Genomic DNA, 7,141 nt, shown 5'->3' with positions numbered 1-7,141 from the left:
AGGTGGCAGACACGATGAAAGTGGTTATACCTCTCGGTCTTCTTGACGATAGGACGTTATTGTTGAAGGATACTCTTGGGGGACACCTCATCCATCTACCTCCCCATTTTTACAGCCGAAGACGCTGAGGTCAAGAGTGAAGTGGTTCATCTAGGATCAACGGATTTGGAAACTACAGTTAGTGAGAAATAGAGTGATCCCAGCGACCCGAGAGTCACGATGCTGTTGGTGAAAGGCTTCATAACCATGTATTGACGCTCACTTCAGGTCGGGTGTTCTAGTAAATGCCTTTTCTCATTTAATTCATGCGTATTTGATGCAGCTCGTGGTTTCATGCATTTTCTCATTGAATTCACAAAAGGTCTAGAGTGAGGACCCCGAGGCCCAGAGGAGTTAAGGGGAGGCCAAGTCCACCGAGCGTGGAAGTGCGGGGGGGGGGTCGAGACCGCGGCCGGGCTCTGGCTGACTCCGGGCCTCCTGGGTTTCGCTGGACGGTGACGCAACACTGGATGACAAGGTCACGTTCTCGCCGAAATCGCGGCTCCGCTTCTGATTGAGAGGAAACCAGAGATTTGTTGTTACTTTACAACTTCTTCCCTCACTGCCTACGCTCCCAGAAGTCCGACGTTTCGCCCCAGTGAACTTCCCGGAACGGAACAGAATGCAGTTGTGAACCTCGAAGAATCCAATGTCATGAGGAGGAAACACCTGGGGAGACGTATCAATTGCGAAGCTCAAAGATGCCTGCCGGGATCCAGAAACTCGGAAACTGACCCTGAGGTGATACCAGACCCCGCCTTTTAAATTCCCGGGCAGAACTCGATGGCCAGAAGGGCTCCTGGGAAATTCAAGTGAGGACCCCTTGAGGTCCAGGGTCTTGTTCTCAGGTTCTGTTTTCTGCTCTCCTGTCCGAGCAGAGCTACACCGCAGGTGCGCAGCAGGATGCTCACTTCGGAAGGGGAAGCCAGGACCCTCGTTCTAAAGGTCCGGAGATGGGTCTCAGACAGACAACGTGACTTTCTGAATTAAATCTCCTCCGCCCTTGCTCAGTGCACACTGTGTATGATGCACAAGCCCTTGAAGTGAAGAAAAGTTACAAGGCGCGATGCTTTCCAGGCATATTTGGCTGCAGGTGCGGTATCAGGGAAATCAGAGCTCATTGAGCCCAGGACCCCCACTGGTGGTTTATACTTTATCATCTTTTTGACCAAAGTCCCCCAACCCGTAGGCAAACGCTAAGAATGGCGCGTTTCAAGTGACTTTCCTTAAAAGTAAACGGTGAGCAGCAAAGCTTCTCGAAAGCACTGGTTTCCTCTCGACGATGGGTTCGACGCCACTTTTAGAAACAATTAAAATAAATCCCCTTCAGCAGTAGGCTGAGGTGACGCAAAGATCCCTCTCGCCAAAACCCTGGTTTTGAAGTTTAAATCCTTTCACATAGACACTTCGGTGTCTCCCACCCAATACCCTTCCCCGAGCCAGGGGTCATTATACTTGATGGAAGGAAAGATGACGAGGGGCGAGTTCATTCCAGATTCCACAGACCATCGAGCCCTTGGCTCCCACCGCAGGCCTGCTCATTTCCGGGCTAGGAATTGCTCAGGACCATTGAGCCATGACCACCCAGTGTCTTCAGAATCACACGGCCACAGCCAGTTAGCCCTGGAAGGGACCTTGGGGATAATTTCGTTCCGGCATCTCATTTTGCAGATGGGGAAACACAGGGTTAAGTGACTTGCCCAAGGTCACGCAGCTGGTTAATGGCAGAGCTGGACCGAAGCCCCTGTTCGCCAGACTCCCGGGCCCGCGGCCTGTCCGCCCTCCCATGCTGACTCCTCGGGCTGCTCAGCTATCACCGAAGCAGCCGTGGTGCTTGCTTCTCGGCAAGCCGCCCCTGGAAGCACGGAGGGAAGCCTGTCTCTCTTGGGCCTCCGACCCCTCATGTGTCATTCCCTTCCATCCGACGAATGGGGTGTTTCTGGTCCGACTGCACCTGCGACGCAAGGCAAAGCTTTGACTTCCCTCTGAAACGGTTGCTTGTACCTGATTGGCTCTACCACACAATGCAGTGGGCAGCGCCGTCCTATTTATGAGCAATTTTAGCAAAAGATAAGACACGACTCTCGTATAAATATGACAGGGGCATATGCCAAATATTTTATTGAACTCATGAATTAGTGAGGGGACCAGACTGACGTTACAACCCATTCAAAGGGGAAATCAAGGAGCACACGTAGGCAGGCAGGCAGGGATGACAACCATGCAAAACTGGTTCCTCTCCATAGGGCAGCCGTCAACTCATCTCCACTGGACACAATTTGCAACTCTAGGGATTAATAATCATTTGCATTATTATGGGTTTTCTTGGAATTTCAGGGTGGTAAATGGCTCAAAGACATGGAAAGGGAGATATAACCCAGAAGGGTGGGCCAGACATGGCCCCCAATAATTTTTTTTTGTCCATTTCATCGCCTTTCACCATTTTCCTGAAAGCCCCCAAGTACTGATGACGATGTCCACACTGTCTCCGGGCAGGAATAAAGCGTGTCCCTGTCCTTCCTGCACACTCACTCTCTGTGCCTCGTTGGCTCTCCCAATGGGTGTGGATGCACATTCCACGGCAAGGTCTCAGGGGTCCTCCATGGTCTTCTCTCAGCAAGCTGGCAAGCCCGCACTGGGTCTGAAACAGCCGGGCTCGAGTTTTCCTTTTGGTTCTTCCTTGCTCTGCAACCTTTGAGGAGTGACTTGACCTCTCTGAGCCTCAGATTCTGCACCTGTGGACATTCAATAAACAGAGAAATTATCTAATCAGCAGCGCAGTTCCATGGGCCTCAGTCATCCCGATAAATATCATTATGAAGGGTCTGCGATGTGAGTGGTCAGTGTTAGGTATTTACTGTGTAGCAGGCGGTTTGTTTGTATTGGGCTCCTTTCCTCTCACCTTCCGGAGCAGGCATAGAATCGGCTCCACTTCATCAGTGAAGCTACAGGAGTGCATAGTAACCCCCTCAAAGTCCTGCAGCGAACGGAGGCTTGTTCCATTCTTCAGACACAGCTCTCCCGACAGGAAATGCACACCCTCAACCGCTGTACAATTGGAAAGTGGTCAAAAAATCACTTGGAATCGTAACTGGCTTCCAGATTCCCTGTCTCCGTGGCAAACCCTTTATTTATATTTCCTCGAAGAATTTTACTAAATTTATATCCAGTATTAAATATAAGCATCCCTATTGGACAGAGTTTGGGCTGGTCCTCCTTTCACGGGGGAGACCTCACTTGCATCTTATATGTTTTTTTTTTCCCAAAACATAGGGTACCAAGCCATGCTGCATATTCAAGGAATTTGGTATAGGTATTCAGAACACTGACTCTGGCAGTTTGCCTCACTGCCCCATGCCTGGACCCTTTATCAAATGTAAATCCTTATTTAACTCCTCAGAGGCTCAGTTTGCTAATCTGTAAAGTGGAGCAATAATAGTACCTACCCTGTGGGGTGATTTTGAGAAATAAGTGAACTAATTCATGTAAACTCTTGGCCAATTACTCAAGATAGTAAACATTCAATAAATACCAGGCATCATCATTAACAGGAACTCCTCGATTACTATTAACAGGAAAACCACACAGACGTAAAAATTAAAACAGAACCGCCTTGGTTGCAGCCAGTTGCCCCAAATGCTTATTGTGTAGAAATAAAGCATCGAATCCCGATATCCGTTTCTTTGTAAATCATGAAATATCATGAGTGTTCGTACTACCAAGTTTTTCCCACCTTAACTTATATTTTAAAGATCTGTAAGATTTTAAGGAGCAAACGCCAACCTCTCAAATTTGCAAAGGTAAAATAATGAAAAGGGTTGAGAAGCCTTGGAAGACACCCTCCCCGCTCCCTTTACCTGGGAATGAGAAATATACCTTGCTCCCAAAGAGCAGGGCCAGAAGCTAAGACACGTATCTTCCCTTTCTTTGCTTGAAGGCCCATGGTTTCCTGTGTCTTTTTCTTCCTGTCTATTTGCTTCATTGTCTTCTCCATGCGCCACAGTCAACTCTTTCCCATTGCAACTGTGCTGCCCCGTGGCAGTGCACGCCCTTCAGTGGGCAGGACCCTGCCATTCCCCGGGTCATGGACTCCAGCCACATCCCAAGTCCAAATTTCTAGGAGGAAGGATCAGAGTGGCACCGCCCACCCTCTAGGCTGGGGTCCCCACTGGAATTCACAGCTTGTCCAGTGAGCTTTGGCCAAAGGTAGTTGAGTGGCATAACATTAGCCAGGCAGAGGGGGCCACTTCCAAGGGGGAGGAGAACGTGAGCATACCGAGGACGTTGTAAACCACCATACATCTCCATTGGTCAACAGAGACCACTGATTACATTCTTCAAATCACCATAAAGAAAATGATTCTCAGGCTGAAAACAACGGGTGGGGTCCTGATAAGCTGGGTAGATTCTCACCATAATCCATTCATGCTCCCATTATTTACGGTGTGTCCATTTCAGAGCCTAGGGAAACTTTTCCAGACAAATGATTATGTTTCTCCATCTAAGAAACAGAATTTATATGTGTTGTGTTGGCTGACAGCTCTGTGGCTGAGCTTCGCTGTCCCACCACTGCCCTGGGTGTTTTTGGTGATTTATTTTTTATTTTTTATTTTATTTTATTTTTTAATTAATTAATTAATTAATTAATTAATGATAGTCACACAGAGAGAGAGAGAGAGAGAGAGACACAGGCGGAGGGAGAAGCAGGCTCCATGCACTGGGAGCCCGACGTGGGATTCGATCCCGGGTCTTCAGGATCGCGCCCTGGGCCAAAGGCAGGCGCCAAACTGCTGCGCCACCCAGGGATTCCCTATTTTATTTTATTCTATTTATTTTATTTTATTTTATTTTATTTTATTTTATTTTATTTTATTTTATTTTATTTTATTTTATTTTATTTAGAGCTAAGGATTTGACTATGTCTTGGCTCTACCTTCTCACATCACTGTGAATCAATAGGGAATCTTGGCTTAATAACATCTGGAGGGTGGACAGGGGGAGATTTGTGATGTAAATACCTAGGGGCATCACTGTTAATGCCGTCCATTCAGGGGCACGGAGAGAAGTGCGCTCTACCTCTCGTCCCAGAGCAAACATGTTGATGCAAAGCATTTTGCACAAACTCATTAGAATGCCTTTATTTTGCTTATGCAAAGATAACTTGAAGGGATGGTGCTATATGCTGATTTTAAAAGGGTCAGCAAAGGTTTAGAAAATAATTTAAGAGATAATTTAAGATTCAAAGTTTGTAAAAAAAAAAAAAAAATGTGTGTGGGAGTGTAGGTTAAGTGCAGCAAAAATTCCTGCCTGGGAAGGGCTTCTGTTTGGAGTGATAGGGAAAGCACTGAGCTAGTTGGCAGAAAACGCGTGCTCAGGTCTTGGCTCTGATACTTCCTAGGTACAGGGACTTGAGAAAGTCCCTTTTCCAAACCTGAGCTCTATCGTGGGTGCAGTGGGGCAATGCCCTCGCCGTAAGCATCGAAGCTAATGAATTAGGAGATCCCTGGGTGGCTCGGCAGTTTAGCACCACCTTCGGCCCAGGGTGTGATCCTGGAGTCCCGGGATCGAGTCCTGCATCGGGCTCCCTGCACGGAGCCTGCTTCTCCCTCTGCCTGTGTCTCTGCCTCTCTCAGTGTCTCTCATGAATAAAATAAAATCTTTAAAAATAAAAAAAAGCTAATGAGTTAAAGATATGAAAAAAACAAACAGGGGGCACTTGAGGGGCTCAGTCGGTTGAGCATCTGCCTCCAGCTCAGGTCATGATCCCAGGGTCCAGGGAACGAGCCCCGTGTCAGGCACCCTGCTCAGCAGGGAGCCTACTTCTCCCTTCCCCTCTGTCTGCTGCCCCCACTCCTTGTGCTCTCTCTCTGTCAAATAAATAAATAAAATCTTTTTTAAAAATCCAACAGATATGAAAGAACAAACAGGCAAGTTCTCTATAAATATGAAATGTTTTAGGTCCATCTTCTCATCTTACTGTTGGAAAAAGTGAGAACCTGGGGAGGACAAGTGACCTGGAAAACATCACATCACGAGTGGGTATCATCGGTCGTACAACCCCCATCTCTTGGCTCTTATGTCAAAGCCACACCACGCTTCCTTCCAGAAGCTAATGACCTACCAACGACCTGCCCCCATCCGTGGTAGAGTAGAACTGTGTGTGCCATTAAGGGGATTGGAAGCAGACCTTGTCTCTAGTGTTATTACTGCTCACTAGCTGGATTCATGGTAGCCCAGGCATTTCGTCTTTAGAAATGTCAATTTTCTGTTCTGAAAAATGGGTGTAATAATAACAGGAAGCTCCTATCATTACTATGAGCTAAAGTATGTAAGTAGAGAAGTATGGAATTCAGAAGACAGTGGATGTCAAATAAGCATTAGTTACTATGATAGAAGATGAGAAGAAGGAAGCAGAGCTTTGGAGGAGAAGACGAAGGAACTATTTTCATCATTTTAAGGTTTACATAGGGGCGCCTGGGTGGCTCAGTCAGTCAGTTGAGTGTCCGACTCTCGATCTCAGCTCAGGTCTTGATCTCTGGGTCGTGAGTTCAAGCCCTGCATTGGGCTCCATGCTGGGTGTGGGGCCTACTCAGAAAGAAAATGAATTTTAAAAAATAATAATGTTTAGGTCAACAATTTTTTTTTCTGGGGATCAAAGGGCAGGTGGAGTTGCGACATCTCTCCAAATTGAGTCTATTGACGTGAAGATAGCCTTAAGGGATTATAGCATCCTGTATCCTTGAGCAGACGTCAACGCAGAAACAAGTACAGAAGATGTCGGATCATGGACTGACCCTCCTCGGAAACACTCAGGCTCCCGTGGGATTACGTTACAACTCCTCCATCTGCCTTTCATGAGTGAAAATGATTTGACTTGGACCTCTGTAAAGTCACCCTGTTACTACCCGTCCCCAAAGACACGCACCCTGCTGCGCTGCCCTGGCAATAGATTTCTCCCCTTCTCTCATCGTTCCCTGGACTTTGCTAAATCTGAACTTGGTCGCGATTCTCTCTCAGCCTGGAGTCCCTTCCCAGTATTTTCTGCCTATGAAAATATCATTTGTCCCCCAACATCCCGTTCAAATGTCACTCCTTCGTTAAA

The 7,141-nt window shown here is 47.2% G+C and overlaps 1 long non-coding RNA gene across 1 annotated transcript; it reads right to left on the bottom strand.

The window, feature by feature from the left end:
• Positions 1 to 2,161: 2,161 nt before the first annotated feature.
• LOC140594860 (uncharacterized) lies at positions 2,162 to 4,632 on the bottom strand. The gene is made up of 3 exons (XR_011996161.1): positions 3,916 to 4,632; positions 2,942 to 3,087; positions 2,162 to 2,774 (listed from the first exon to the last, which is right to left on the bottom strand). It is a non-coding gene; the product is annotated as an uncharacterized lncRNA (long non-coding RNA).
• Positions 4,633 to 7,141: the final 2,509 nt, after the last annotated feature.

Source organism: Vulpes vulpes, chromosome 12 (genome assembly GCF_048418805.1).
Source record: "Vulpes vulpes isolate BD-2025 chromosome 12, VulVul3, whole genome shotgun sequence".
Classification (NCBI taxonomy): Eukaryota; Metazoa; Chordata; class Mammalia; order Carnivora; family Canidae; genus Vulpes; species Vulpes vulpes.
The sequence above is the reverse complement of the archived record's forward strand: the minus strand, read 5'-3'. Positions and strand labels throughout refer to the sequence as shown.